Raw genomic sequence first — 13,283 nt, 5'->3', positions numbered from 1 at the left:
AGGATTTTTCAAACTTAGGCGAGTACTGGACTGCAGCTAAGCCCCCGAGTGGGAGGGTCGTTCTCCACTCGGTAGGATTTTTCAAACTTAGGCGAGTACTAGACTGCAGCTAAGCCCCCGAGTGGGAGGGTCGCTCTCCACTCGGTAGGATTTCCAAATACTTAGGCGAGTACTGGACTGCAACTAAGCCCCTGAGTGGAAGGGTCGCTCTCCACTCGGTAGGATTTTTCAAACTTAGGCGAGTACTGGACTGTAGCTAAGCCCCCGAGTGGGAGGCTGGCTCACCACTCGGTAGGATTTTCAAATACTTAGGAGAGTACTGGACTGCAGCTAAGCCCCCGAGTGGGAGGCTGGCTCACCACTCGGTAGGATTTTCAAACACTTAGGCGAAACGGGTTCGCAGCTAAGCCTCCGAGTGAGAAGCTGGCTCACCAATCGGTAGGAAATTATTTTTACAAACTTAGGCGAAACGGATTCGCAGCTAAGCCACCCACTGGGGGATTTCTCACGCAAACAAGAACAATAACAATCACTGGGAAAATTATAACGCTCTTGTCTTTGATAAATAAACTATAGAAGTTTTTCTTATTACATCTCATCCGAGTGAGAATTCAAGTATAAAAGGGGCGGAGCAGCTCCGCATTCCAGGCTCGTGGCTCATCAATCTGGCGATCGACATTATAAAGGTGGTACGCTCCATTGTGGAGGACTCTGGTGACTATGAAGGGACCTTCCCAAGTAGGAGCGAGTTTGTGTGGTTTCTGTTGATCCACTCGGAGGACCAAGTCTCCTTCTTGGAAGGCTCGACTCTTCACATTTCTGGCATGGAATCGACGCAAGTCCTGTTGATAGATGGTCGATCGGATCATGGCCATTTCTCTTTCTTCTTCCAGGAGGTCGACTGCGTCCTGCCGGGCTTGTTCTGCTTCATCTTCAGAGTAGATCTCGACTCGGGGTGCGTTGTAAAGCAGGTCACTCGGCAAAACTGCTTCGGCTCGGTAGACCAGAAAGAATGGGGTTCTTCCAGTCGATCGGTTCGGGGTTGTCCTCAATCCCCAAAGAACTGATGGAAGCTCGTCGACCCATGCACCTGCTGCGTGCTTGAGATCGCGCATCAGCCGGGGTTTCAGTCCTTTGAGAATTAAGCCGTTTGCTCTTTCCGCTTGTCCATTCGACTGGGGGTGAGCGACTGAAGCGTAGTCGACTCGTGTGCCTTGAGAGGCGCAAAAGGCTCTGAATTTGTCAGAATCGAAGTTTGACCCATTGTCAGTGATGATGCTGTGCGGAACTCCATATCTGAATATCAACTCTCTGATGAAACTGATAGCAGTGCAAGCATCAAGATTCTTGATAGGCTTAGCTTCAATCCATTTGGTGAACTTGTCGACTACTACTAGCACATGAGTGAAGCCGCTCCTGCCCGTTCTCAGTGGTCCAACCATGTCTAGTCCCCAAACAGCGAAGGGCCAGACGAGTGGAATGGTTTTCAAGGCTGACGCGGGTTTGTGTGACATATTGGAGTAAAACTGACATCCTTCACATTTGCCGACTATCTCTTTCGCCATTTCATTCGCCCTTGGCCAGTAGAATCCCGCTCGGATGCTTTAGTCACAATGGTCCGAGAGGACGCATGATGACCACAGGTCCCCGAGTGGATATCATCAAGGATTATCTGACCCTCTTCTGGTGTTATACACTTCTGACTGACTCCAGTCGCGCTTTCTCTATACAACTGTCCCTTTATGACTGTAAAGGCCTTGGATCGACGGACGATCTGTCGAGCCTCTTCTTTGTCCTCTGGGAGTTCTTTCCTTAGTATGTACGCAATGTACGGTACCTTCCAGTCGGGAGTGATGACCAAAACTTCCATGATCAGGTCGACCACAGCTGGAACTTCAACTTCAATCGGATCCGTGGCACTTTTTGGCTGCAGGGCTTCGTCAGCAAAGGGATCCTCCTGAACTGATGGTGTGTGGATGTGTTCCAAAAACACATTGCTAGGCTGGCTTCTCTTTTGGAACCTATTTTTGCCAAATCATCAGCTGCTTGATTTTTCAGTCGGGGTATGTGATGAAGTTCTAACCCCTGGAATTTCTTCTCTAGCTTTCTCACCGCATTGCAATAACCAGTCATGGCTGGACTTCTGACGTCCCACTCCTTCATCACTTGATTAACCACCAAATCTGAGTCGCCATAGACCATGAGGCGACGGACGCCGAGTGAAATGGCCATGTGCAACCCATATAAAAGTGCTTCATATTCTGCTTCGTTATTGGAGGAATCAAAGTGGATTTGAAGAACATATCTGAGCTTATCTCCTCGGGGGGAGACCAATACTACCCCGGCACCGGAACCATTCAACATTTTGGAACCGTCGAAGAACATGGTCCAATGCTCCGAGTGAACCTGAGTCGGCAGTTGTTGTTCAATCCACTCGGCGATGAAATCTGCTATTGCTTGGGACTTGATAGCTTTCTTTGCCTCAAACTTGATATCTAGAGGAAGGAGTTCAATCGCCCATTTTGCCACTCGACCAGTTGCATCTCTGTTGTGCAGGATCTCTGACAATGGAGCGTCGCTGACGACTGTAATGGAATGATCAGAGAAGTAGTGAGCAACCTTCTTTGTGGTCATATAAATCCCATATACAAGCTTCTGATAATGAGGATATCTTTGCTTCGATGGGGTCAAAACTTCAGAAACATAATATACTGGACGCTGAACTTTAAAGGCTTTTCCTTCTTCTTCCCGCTCGACCGTAAGTACCGTACTAACGAATTGTCCCGTTGCTGCGATGTAAATCAGCAAAGGCTCTTTGCTGATTGGGGCAGCAAGCACCGGCTGGGTGGAGAGCAGGGCTTTGAGATCTGCAAACGCTGTATCAGCTTCATGATTCCACTCGAACTTGTCTGACTTCTTCATCAATCGGTAAAGAGGCAATGCCTTTTCACCGAGACAAGAGATGAATCGACTTAAAGCAGCCAAGCAACTAGTAAGCTTCTGGACGTCGTGCACTCACACAGGACGTTTCATCCAGAGTATAGTACCAACTTTTTCTGGATTGGCGTCGATTCCCCGTTCGGAAACGAGAAAACCGAGTAACTTTCCGCCAGGAACTCCGAATGTGCACTTTGATGGATTAAGCTTGATATCATACCTCCTGAGGTTGGCAAAGGTTTCAGCAAGGTCAGTCAGCAGGTCGGAACCCTTCCGTGACTTGACCACAATATCATCCATGTATGCTTCCACATTCCGACTAATTTGAGTGAGCAAACACTTCTGAATCATCCTCATGAATGTGGCTCCGGCATTCTTGAGGCCGAATGGCATGGTAACATAACAGAAGCACCCGAATGGAGTGATGAAAGCTGTTTTGATCTCGTCAGGTCCATACAAACGGATCTGATGGTACCCGGAATAGGCGTTTAAAAAAGACAGTCGCTCACATCCCGCAGTCGAGTCGACTATCTGGTCGATGCGGGGGAGAGGAAAATGATCTTTCGGGCAGGCCCGATTGATATGTTTAAAGTCAATGCACATGCGAAGTGACTTGTCCTTCTTGGGGACCATGACAATGTTGGCGAGCCACTCGGAGTGGTAAATCTCTCGGATGAACTCCGCTGCTAAGAGCCGAGCCACCTCCTCACCAATAGCCTTTCTCTTCTGGACGGCGGACCGTCAAAGATGTTCTTTGACAGGTTTCACTTTTGAGTCGACTCGTAGGCGGTGCTCAGCCAGCCCCCTGGGAACACCTGGCATGTCAGAAGGCTTCCATGCGAAGATGTCCCAGTTCTCACGGAGGAACTGGATGAGCGCTTCTTCCTATTTGGAGTCGAGTGTTGTTGAGATATGAGTCGGAGCAGCACTGGGATCGGTCGGGTGAATGTGAACCGGCTTCGTTTCACCAGACGACTGAAAAGTTGATTCTGTAGCGGGCTTCTTGGCTCGCAACAAATCACTCGGGTCTGTAGTCTTCTGGTACTCCTGCAGCTCCACCACTGCCATCTGAGCATTAGCGATCTTTGAGCCTTTCTGAAAACACTCTTCTTCTTTCTTCCGATTGCCCGTAACAGTGATCGCACCTTTGGGACCAGGCATCTTCAATTTGATATACACATAACATGGTCGAGCCATGAAGCGTGCATAAGCTGGCCTGCCCAAAATAGCGTGATAAGCACTCTGGAAATTCACAACTTCGAACGTCAACTTTTCTTTGCGGTAATTCTTGGAATCACCGAAAACTACATCAAGAGCAATTTGGCCGAGTGACTCAGCCATCTTCCCAGGAATGACTCCATCACTATAGGAATCCAGTACTTTGCCATCTGCCATGGTGGACGGCAAAGGCAGGGACGGCTGACGGCAAAGCACTTTGCCGTCCGCGGTGGACGGCAAACAGTGACGGCAAAGATAGGGTCGGCAAACATGTCCTTTGCCGTCGGCTTTTTATGGCGGACGGCAAAGAGCCCTTTGCCTATAGCGGCTGACGGCAAAGAGGGGGGACGGCAAAATGTTGCACGTCCGCCAGCGTCACTCCGTTAGGCGGCTAACGGCGGCCTTTGTCGTCCTCCAGCGGACGGCAAATTTGAGCGCCTCTTTGCTGTCCGCCAGACGACGTCAGCTATACATCAGCGCCCGCTCTTTTTTGCCGTTCGCCCGGCGGACGGCAAAGGCAAAGTCTTTGCCATCAGCTTGGCTTTGTCGTCCGCCACGGTAGGCAAATTGGCCAAATGGTCCATCCCCAGGAAGCACAAGTGGGCGCCACGTGCCCCCTTTGCCGTCTGCCATCGACGGCAAAGGGGTCTTTGCCGTCTGCCGCGGACGGCAAAGAGCCTGCACTGTCTCTTTTTATTCTGTTTTTCGTATATCCAACAATTATCACAACAAATATATCACAGCACATATATATCCATCACATAAATATCCAGCACATATATATCCAACATAATAAATATCCAGCACATATATATCCATCCGTACATACATAGTAGGTTGCACATAGTTCCATCGATCCATACATATTACAATATGCAAAGTTTCATCATAGCAAGCGAGCAGAATACAAGAAGTGCATCAAAGGAAAAAACAGGAAAAAGCAAGCAATCCATCATGGGAAGCTGGCTTCCGTGAAGTGAATGAAACCTGCAAAATGACAAATAAGAAAGTTAGAAAAAGAAGACTAGAAGAAGAATTAGACTAGAAGAAAAAGAATAGAAGAAGAAGACTAGAAGAAGAAGTATATGCCATTTATTAGCTAACTTAGGTGAAATGTATCGTTTATGAGCTAACCTAGGTGAAATGGGTAGTTTATGAGCTATCCTAGGTGAAATGGATCATTTTGGAGCTAAGTTAGGTGAAATGGGTCGTTTATGAGCAAACCTAGGTGAAATGGGTCGTTTATGAGCAAACCTAGGTGAAATGAGTCGTTTATGAGCAAACCTAGGTGAAATGGGTCGTTTATGAGCTAAGTTAGGTGAAATGAGTCGTTTATGAGCAAACCTGGGTGAAATGGGTCGTTTATGAGCTAACCTAGGTGAAATAGTTTGTTTATGAGCTAACCTAGGTGAAATGGGTCATTTATGAGCTAACCTAGGTCAAATGGGCCGTTTATGAGGTAACCTAGGTGAAATGGGTCGTTTATGAGCTAACCTAGGTGAAATTGATCATTTTGGAGCTAACTTAGTTGAAATGGGTCTTTTATGAGCTAACTAAGGTGAAATGCCACGTTTTTGAGCTAACTAAGGTAAAATGGATCGTTTTTGAGCTAACTTAGGTGAAATGGGTCATTTTGGAGCTAACCTAGGTGAAATGGGTCATTTTGGAGCTAACCTAGGTGAAATGGGTCATTTTAAAGCTAACGTAGGTAAAATGGATCATTTAGGAGCTAATCTACGTAAAATGGGTCATTTTAGAGCTAACTTGGATAAATTGGATCACTTGTAAGCTAACTAAGGTAAAATGAGTCATTTTAGAGCTAACTTAGGTAGAATGGATGGTTTATGAGGTCAGTAAGCTTATTAAGTCATTTTGGAGGAAAAGAAGCTAACTCTAGGTCATTATGGTAAGCATATTGGAGGAAATAAAGCTAAGTCTAGGTCTTTATGCATTTGTTAAGCAAAACACTAGAGAAACTTACCGTGATCACGGAGGTGTAGGAGCGGGCTGGCTCGCGCCGGTAGCTGGAGAAGGAGCGGGCTGGCTCGCGTCGGTAGTTGGAGAAGGATCGTGCGATGCGTTTCTGGAGTTAAGCTACACCAAAGATCATTTCCAATGTCTCGTTGGCATTATGACACTCAAATGTTAAGACTAGCAAGTAATGTCCATTCAAATTAAACTCACCGTGCTCCCAGGAGCAATCACTGGCATCGACGGAGCGGTCTGACCGGACTTCTCGCACACAGACTGCACATTTGGTTTTCACAACATAGTCATACTAGTTAGTAATGAGACTCAAATGTTAAGACTAGCAAGTAATCTGCAGAAGAAACTTACCACAAGGAGCTCGTACATGGCCCTTGCCTGCATGTCATTCCGTGCCCTCTCCTCCTCCAACATCTTTGTCGTCCTCTCCTCCAACTCCCGCTGCCTCTCCGCCGCCTCCGCCAGAAGTTTCTCCGTTCTATCTCTCTCACTCTGTATAGCAGCCTGCAACACCACTCACATGACCATTTGTAATCATTGATGGAAGCGCACACAATGTAATGGAGAAAGACTAACCTTGAAGGCGAGTTGGACTGGCCGTTCACGAGGCCTTATCTCAGGAGCGGAGCTCGACTGGCGCGCCTTGATCTCCGGGAGAGTGCTAGGACAACGGATAAGTCCATCTCCCATGGCTATGGAGCCATGGGACCTCCCGCCACCAGATATCATCAGCAGCTCTGTATCAATGGGACCCTGGCTCGGGTTAAAGTCCTCCCCTTTCCTCGCCTTCCCCTGATCTCTATATTGCACGAGCTTGTCGTGGGCGGAGATGTTGGTGAAGTTCTTTGGATCATCGAGGTCAGACGCAGAGAATGCCTTGACTTTCTTGTAAGGGCCAGTGTGGGCCATGGCATACAGGTCGTACACCTCTGGCACCTTATCCGCCTTATTGTAGCGTGCCTGAAAGAGAGAAACAAAGTAAATTAGTAATTAAAGGGCTAAAGCTAGCATGATGAATGAACTGCATGAATCATGAAGCAAACCACATACCCAGTTCCGCCCGTACTGAAATAAGTTGGAGCTGCCTTGGTGGTGTGGCACACCTTCCATTTGGGCACGTTTGTCCTTGGCCTCTTTGTGGGTGGCCAGCCATTCTTTTGAGCACCACGCATTGACCAACACCTCCCAACAATCCATCTGATCCGCACACCATCTTTGAGGGGCCTAAGTTAGCAAATAGAAACTTGAGCGCTATGGCTATGAATTACTAAATCAAGGAAGTAAGTACAAGGCCTTAAGAATTACCTTCATGTACTTCTCCTTACTCAAGAACTTATCGCGGCACTCCTGCTTGGGCTTCTTGATACCACGCCCGGCGTAGTAGTCTCGAATAGCCTGCACCTGAACCTCATGCCGTAAGTTCTGAAGTAGGCGCTTGCACTCCTTGTGGATAACATGATCTGCTTCCTCCTCGTATCCCTCCTCACACCTGTAGAATGTCTGCAATCAAATGAGACAATATTGATTAGTACAATTAATAACTAGCTAGTTGAAGATTTTTAATTGTGTAAAGGAGCAATTATCCAGAACTTTCTGATCACGACGTCTACCCTCGTCTTGCACAAGACACCGTCGATAATCTCACCCGGCGGGGCCGAGGCAGCCAAGTAGTGCTCCCAAGTCAATCCAACCTCTGGAAGCCGACCCTCACCAGGCAACATGACAAACCCCGGGAAGTTTTGCCGAATCAGAACTCCAAGGACGGAGTTGGGCCGGCAGACACTTTCATGGTGGTCCCAACCCCTGCAGCATGACAAGGCCAACACATCAGTTATTTGAAGAAACGTGAATGCAGAAGGTACAAAAAGATTAAATGCACTTACCTCTCCCCATCAGGGAAAATCAACCACCTCTGCTCGCGGGCCGCTGGCACGAACAGGAGCCGTGTAGCACCACGCTGGTAGACATTGCCCCCCTCCTCCCCCTCCTCATCAGTCGGCTCCCCGCCATCATCAGCATGGCCACTCGGCTCCCCGCCATCATCAGCGTGACCACTCGGCTCCTCAGGCTGACCCGACCAGGTACCCCATCCAGATGTGTGCTCCTCCGGGGTCTCGTGGGCCCAAGTCTCGTGGGTCGAAGGCCCGTCGACCCGAGGCTCGTGGGTCGAAGACCCGTGGACCGGAGGCTCGTGGACCGGAGTCCGTACAGCCTCCTCCTCAAACGAGTCCACCCTAGCAGTCACGTGCTCGGGTGAAACAGCTGGGGGCGGCGGCGAGGAAGGCGCCGTAAGAGTCACCCTACCTCCTCTCCCACGACCATGTGCTCCACCTCCTCTCTTCTTCTTACCTCGTCCCCTGCTGGGCACCGCGGTCGACGAAGAAGGGCCCGGCGGTGTCGCCATACTGTCTAGCAACGCTCGGCGGAGAGGTGCGTGTGGAATGGAAGACCTCGCACCATGCGCCGACGAAGAAGGGGCCTCGGCGCGCTCCCGACCAGCGCCCACCATCTTTCAACACCTGCCATGACAAAGAATAAACGAAATTAGTACAACATAAAAAAAAGTACCGACATGAATAATAATATGTATATAACTTAAGTGTATCATCATCAAGTACAACATAAAAAAATTGAATACCTGACACTACTAATAATCTCGATCAGTATCATCACTAAATGCATAATCATCATCATCACTATAATCAATGATGGGCTCATAGGGTTCATTGGCATCAACATGTGCAAGGCCACCTTGACGTAATCGGTCAAGCATTGACAGGTCATCCGCAGCAGTAACCTCTTCTTGTTCCGGCTCTTCTTGTTCCTCCTCTGGGGTGATGTCGAATTCATTGTCGCTGTCTACTTCAATGTTTTGGGCTGAAGTATAGCGGTTCTTGAAACGCTTTTTGGAAAGACGTGTCTCTTGGAAGAATTCTCCTTCATATGTGTCTGGGTTAATGTGAGGTTCATAATCCTCTTCCTTTGGGGGAGAAAGTCTAGCACGTGGCGGCACTTCATAAACGACATCCCAACCTTTCAGATTTGGATTAGTTTGGCAGGCCCACGGTAGATAGAATACTTGGGTCGCCTGTTGAGCCGTAATATAGACATCAGGAACATCTAAATGGGTGCTTTGGTTGATTTCAACTAGCCCTATATGTCCATGAGTCCTTCTAGTCTCCTTCGGCTGAAACCAATAGCATTTGAAGACTACGACATTCGGTGGGTTTTCACCATAGAACAGAAGTTCATAAATTGCTTCAACTCTCCCATAATACTTGGTACCTCCTTCGCCGATAGCAGATACACAACAATTGTAGACTTTCGGTCGGCCATAGATAGCTATTTGCCATAGGTACGAAAGCGATACCTGTTGATGTCGTACTTGTCAAATGAACGGACCTTATAGTCAAAACCATTAGCGACTTGTCTCAATTCGGCGTCCATAGACTATGAATTAGCCCAAGTTTAATATGAAAGGATTGTTGCATTATGCACAAATTAGCGAATGAAATGAAATTGTCTAATAGAAATTACCGTTTGTTTGAACCAAGAGATGAAACCGGGATAGCCACCTCCTTGCTTTGCGAGAAGCTCATACTCTTCGACGGAATCCTTTTGGATCTCCGCTCCATACGAGAATATGGCAACGTATCGACTGTATGACATATCCAGGAATAAGAGCAGTTCAAAGGAAATATAAGTTGCAAAACAATGTACCGAGAACTTACTCGATGTACGTCCGCACTTCTATCAGGTTGTTGAAGATATACAACGAAATGGTCCGCCATTCTTCGTTATCCAAAGATACTGGATGTGAAACACTAGCTGGTGCGAGATTCCCTTTGAATAGGCTGAAGTTGGATCCACCCTTTTTAGGCTCGTCAGCATTGTACCGAGGCTTCGGATTATGCAAATGACGATTTTTGGCTTCATAGTGCGTTGTTACAAAGTTTGCCGCCTCCTCTGTGATGAATGCCTCAGCCATCGATGCTTCAATTCTACGTTTATTTTTACATTTTTCTCAAAGTGTCTTCTGCATCCTCTCAGTTGGGTAGCACCAACGATTTTGCACGGGACCCCCCAATCTTGCCTCGGTCGGGAGATGCAAAATCAAATGCTGCATTGGATTAAAGAAGCCCGGTGGAAAGATCTTCTCTAACTTGCAGATCAACTCCGGTGCCAACTCTTCCATTTCTTCTAGCACGCCAGGCGATAGTTCTTTCGCACAAAGAACACGGAAGAAATAGCTGAGTTCTGCCAGTACTAGCCATTCATCCTTAGGGATGAAGCCACGCAACATCACCGGCATTACCCGCTCAATCCATATGTGCCAATCATGACTCTTGAGACCAAATATCTTCAGTTTATCAAGATTCGCTCCCCTCTTTAGATTGGCTGCATACCCATCAAGGAACATCAACTGCTGTTGCACCCACAAGAGAATTTCCCTCATAGCTGGCCTTCCAAGATTGAACCATGCCTTTGGCTTTGTCCAGTTCTGCTTTCCTTTCGGTTCTTTCATGTTTTGTAACGGCCTATCACATAGCGCCTCCAGATCGACTCTAGCCTTAGTATTATCCTTTGACTTCCCATCTATTCCGAACAATGTACCAAAAAGTGCCTCGGCGATATTCTTCTCAGTGTGCATCACGTCGATGTTGTGTGGGCAAAGGAGGTCTTTGAAGTAAGGAAGATCCCATAAGCATGTTTTGTGAGTCCACGCGTGCTTAGTATTATACCCCTTGAAGTACCCTAGACGTTGTGGATCTGGCTCGAGAGCGTTTAACTGATCCAGGGTCTGTTGGCCTGTCAATGCAGGTGGTGCGGAGTTTTTGACAACTCTACCCCTGATGAAGTTCTTCTTGTCTTTCCTGAACTTATGGCGAGGATCCGGGAACTGTCTATGCATGTCAAAGCAAGAAAACTTGCGACCGGCCTGAAGCCAACGAAACTCAAGAGCTCCCTTGCATGTGGGGCACGGGAACCTTCCATGCACACACCAGCCAACGAATAGCGCATACGCCGGCAAGTCATGCATCGAGTACATGTACCAGACACGCATTATGAAGTTCCGTTTGCTAAAGGCGTCGTATGTCTTGAACCCATTACCCCAGGCTTCTTGCAATTCGTCCTTAAGCGGTTGCATGTACACATTCATATTTTTCCCCGGATAGTTGGGTCCTGGAATTATCAACGTCAGGAAAATGTTCTTTCTTTGCATAATATGTCCGGGGGGGGGGGAGATTGAGTGGAAAGACAAATACGGGCCAACAACTGTATTGGGCTGCCGTCATACCAAACACATTGAACCTGTCCGTGCTGATGCCGACTCGAGGATGCCTCGGATCTGCCGCTTTGTCAGCATGTAATTCATCAAACTTTTTCCACGCAACACCATCTGATGTGTGTACCATCATCAGATTCCCATCTACATCTAGTTCGGTTCTTTTGCCTGTTTTGTGCCATGTCATCTGTCTGGCCATCTCTTCGACCATGAAAAGACGTTGAAGTCTTGGTACGATTGGCATATACCGAAGAACACTAACGTGGATTTTGGTCTGTGTCTTCTCACCCATACCGTTGTCTACCACAATATACCTGGAAGACTTGCAAATGGGACAATAGTTCAAGTCCGCATAGTCAAGCCTAAATAAGGCACATCCTTTGTCACAGGCATGTATCTTCTCATAGGGCATCTTCAGTGCACGGAGGATTTTGTCCGACTGGTACAGGTTTGCAGGCATTACATGGCCTTTGGGTAGAAAGCGCCCAAATACTGTCATAATTGCGTCATAGCATTCTCTGCCCAAGTTGAACTGAGCCTTCAGAGCCATTACTTGTGAGATGGCATCCAACTGACAAAGCTCAGTGTGCTCGTGGAGCGGACGTTTTGAAGACTCCAACATTTCATTGAAGGCCTTTGCAGATTCCTCCATCTCCTCGTCCGAATCCCGAGCATCATCATAGTCTTGCACCATGTTTTCCATCCCGGTACCATGCTCGTCGGTGCGACGACGATCCACCTCAGCTCGGTCACGTTGGGCAGACTCACCATGAAATGTCCACACCGTATAATCGGGCATAAAACCACTCTTCTGCAGGTGTTTGCCCATTTCAGCCTCTGTCTTCTTTTCCCAATTGCCGCACCGGAAACAGGGGCACCAGGTTTTCTTTTGGCCATTTGCAAATGCGGCTTGCACAAACCCCTTGGTTTTTGTGAACCATTCAGCGCTCCATTTGTTCTGACCAGTGTGACCGGTATACATCCACGCACGGTCACTCATCTTGACTTTCAGAGCTACTGGACACACAACAATTATATATGTAATTTACCATGTATATATTCATCAGTTGATCTACTTTGTCAATTTTATTACGTCCATGCAACCTACACTCTAATAGGTAATGATAGGTCCTAATCCCACCCGTGTATGTGTAGATTGGGTTCATTTTCCCATGCTATGCTCCGGATCCGACGCAAAATTTCGGCAGCACCTCCCCGCTGTTCTCCTGATACACGTCTCTGCAATAAACAAAGAGGATGTGTAGCCGGAGAACAACAGGGGAGGCACTGATGAAATTTATGCGTCGGATCCGGAGCAAAGCATATGGGAAAACGAACCCAATCTACACATACTCGGGCTGTCCATGGATAGCGTTGGACAATTTGAAAGAATCAAGGTTATAAATATGCAAATGCATACATATTTATAACTATGACGCTTTCGAACGGGAGACACATATTGGTTACGCATACTGATGATTCAAGACACATATATAGCTAGCTATCAAGTTTCATCGGAATAGATCAAATAATTAATGGGAGAGGAGGACTTGTCATTTGTGCTCACCCACGAACGAAGGGGCAGAGCTCGTCAAATGCACGGCGAGGTCGTCGAACACCAAACCTCGCAGCGATGAAACAACTGCACATTCAAAACTACACGATCAACACAATTATATATGATGTTTTTCATAACAAAATCGAAAAATATATGACCTAACTAATAATTCACAAATATATGACCCCGTCGGGCTCTGGAAGGCCAAAGAACACCTTTTCGGGAGGTGTCGGGGGTCGGGGTGTCCTGTCGGTGTCGGGGTGCCGTGTCGGGGTCGGGGTGCTGTTTCGGCGTCGG

Source organism: Triticum dicoccoides, chromosome 5A, assembly GCF_002162155.2.
Source record: "Triticum dicoccoides isolate Atlit2015 ecotype Zavitan chromosome 5A, WEW_v2.0, whole genome shotgun sequence".
Taxonomy (NCBI): Eukaryota; Viridiplantae; Streptophyta; class Magnoliopsida; order Poales; family Poaceae; genus Triticum; species Triticum dicoccoides.
Note: the sequence above shows the minus strand (reverse complement) of the source record.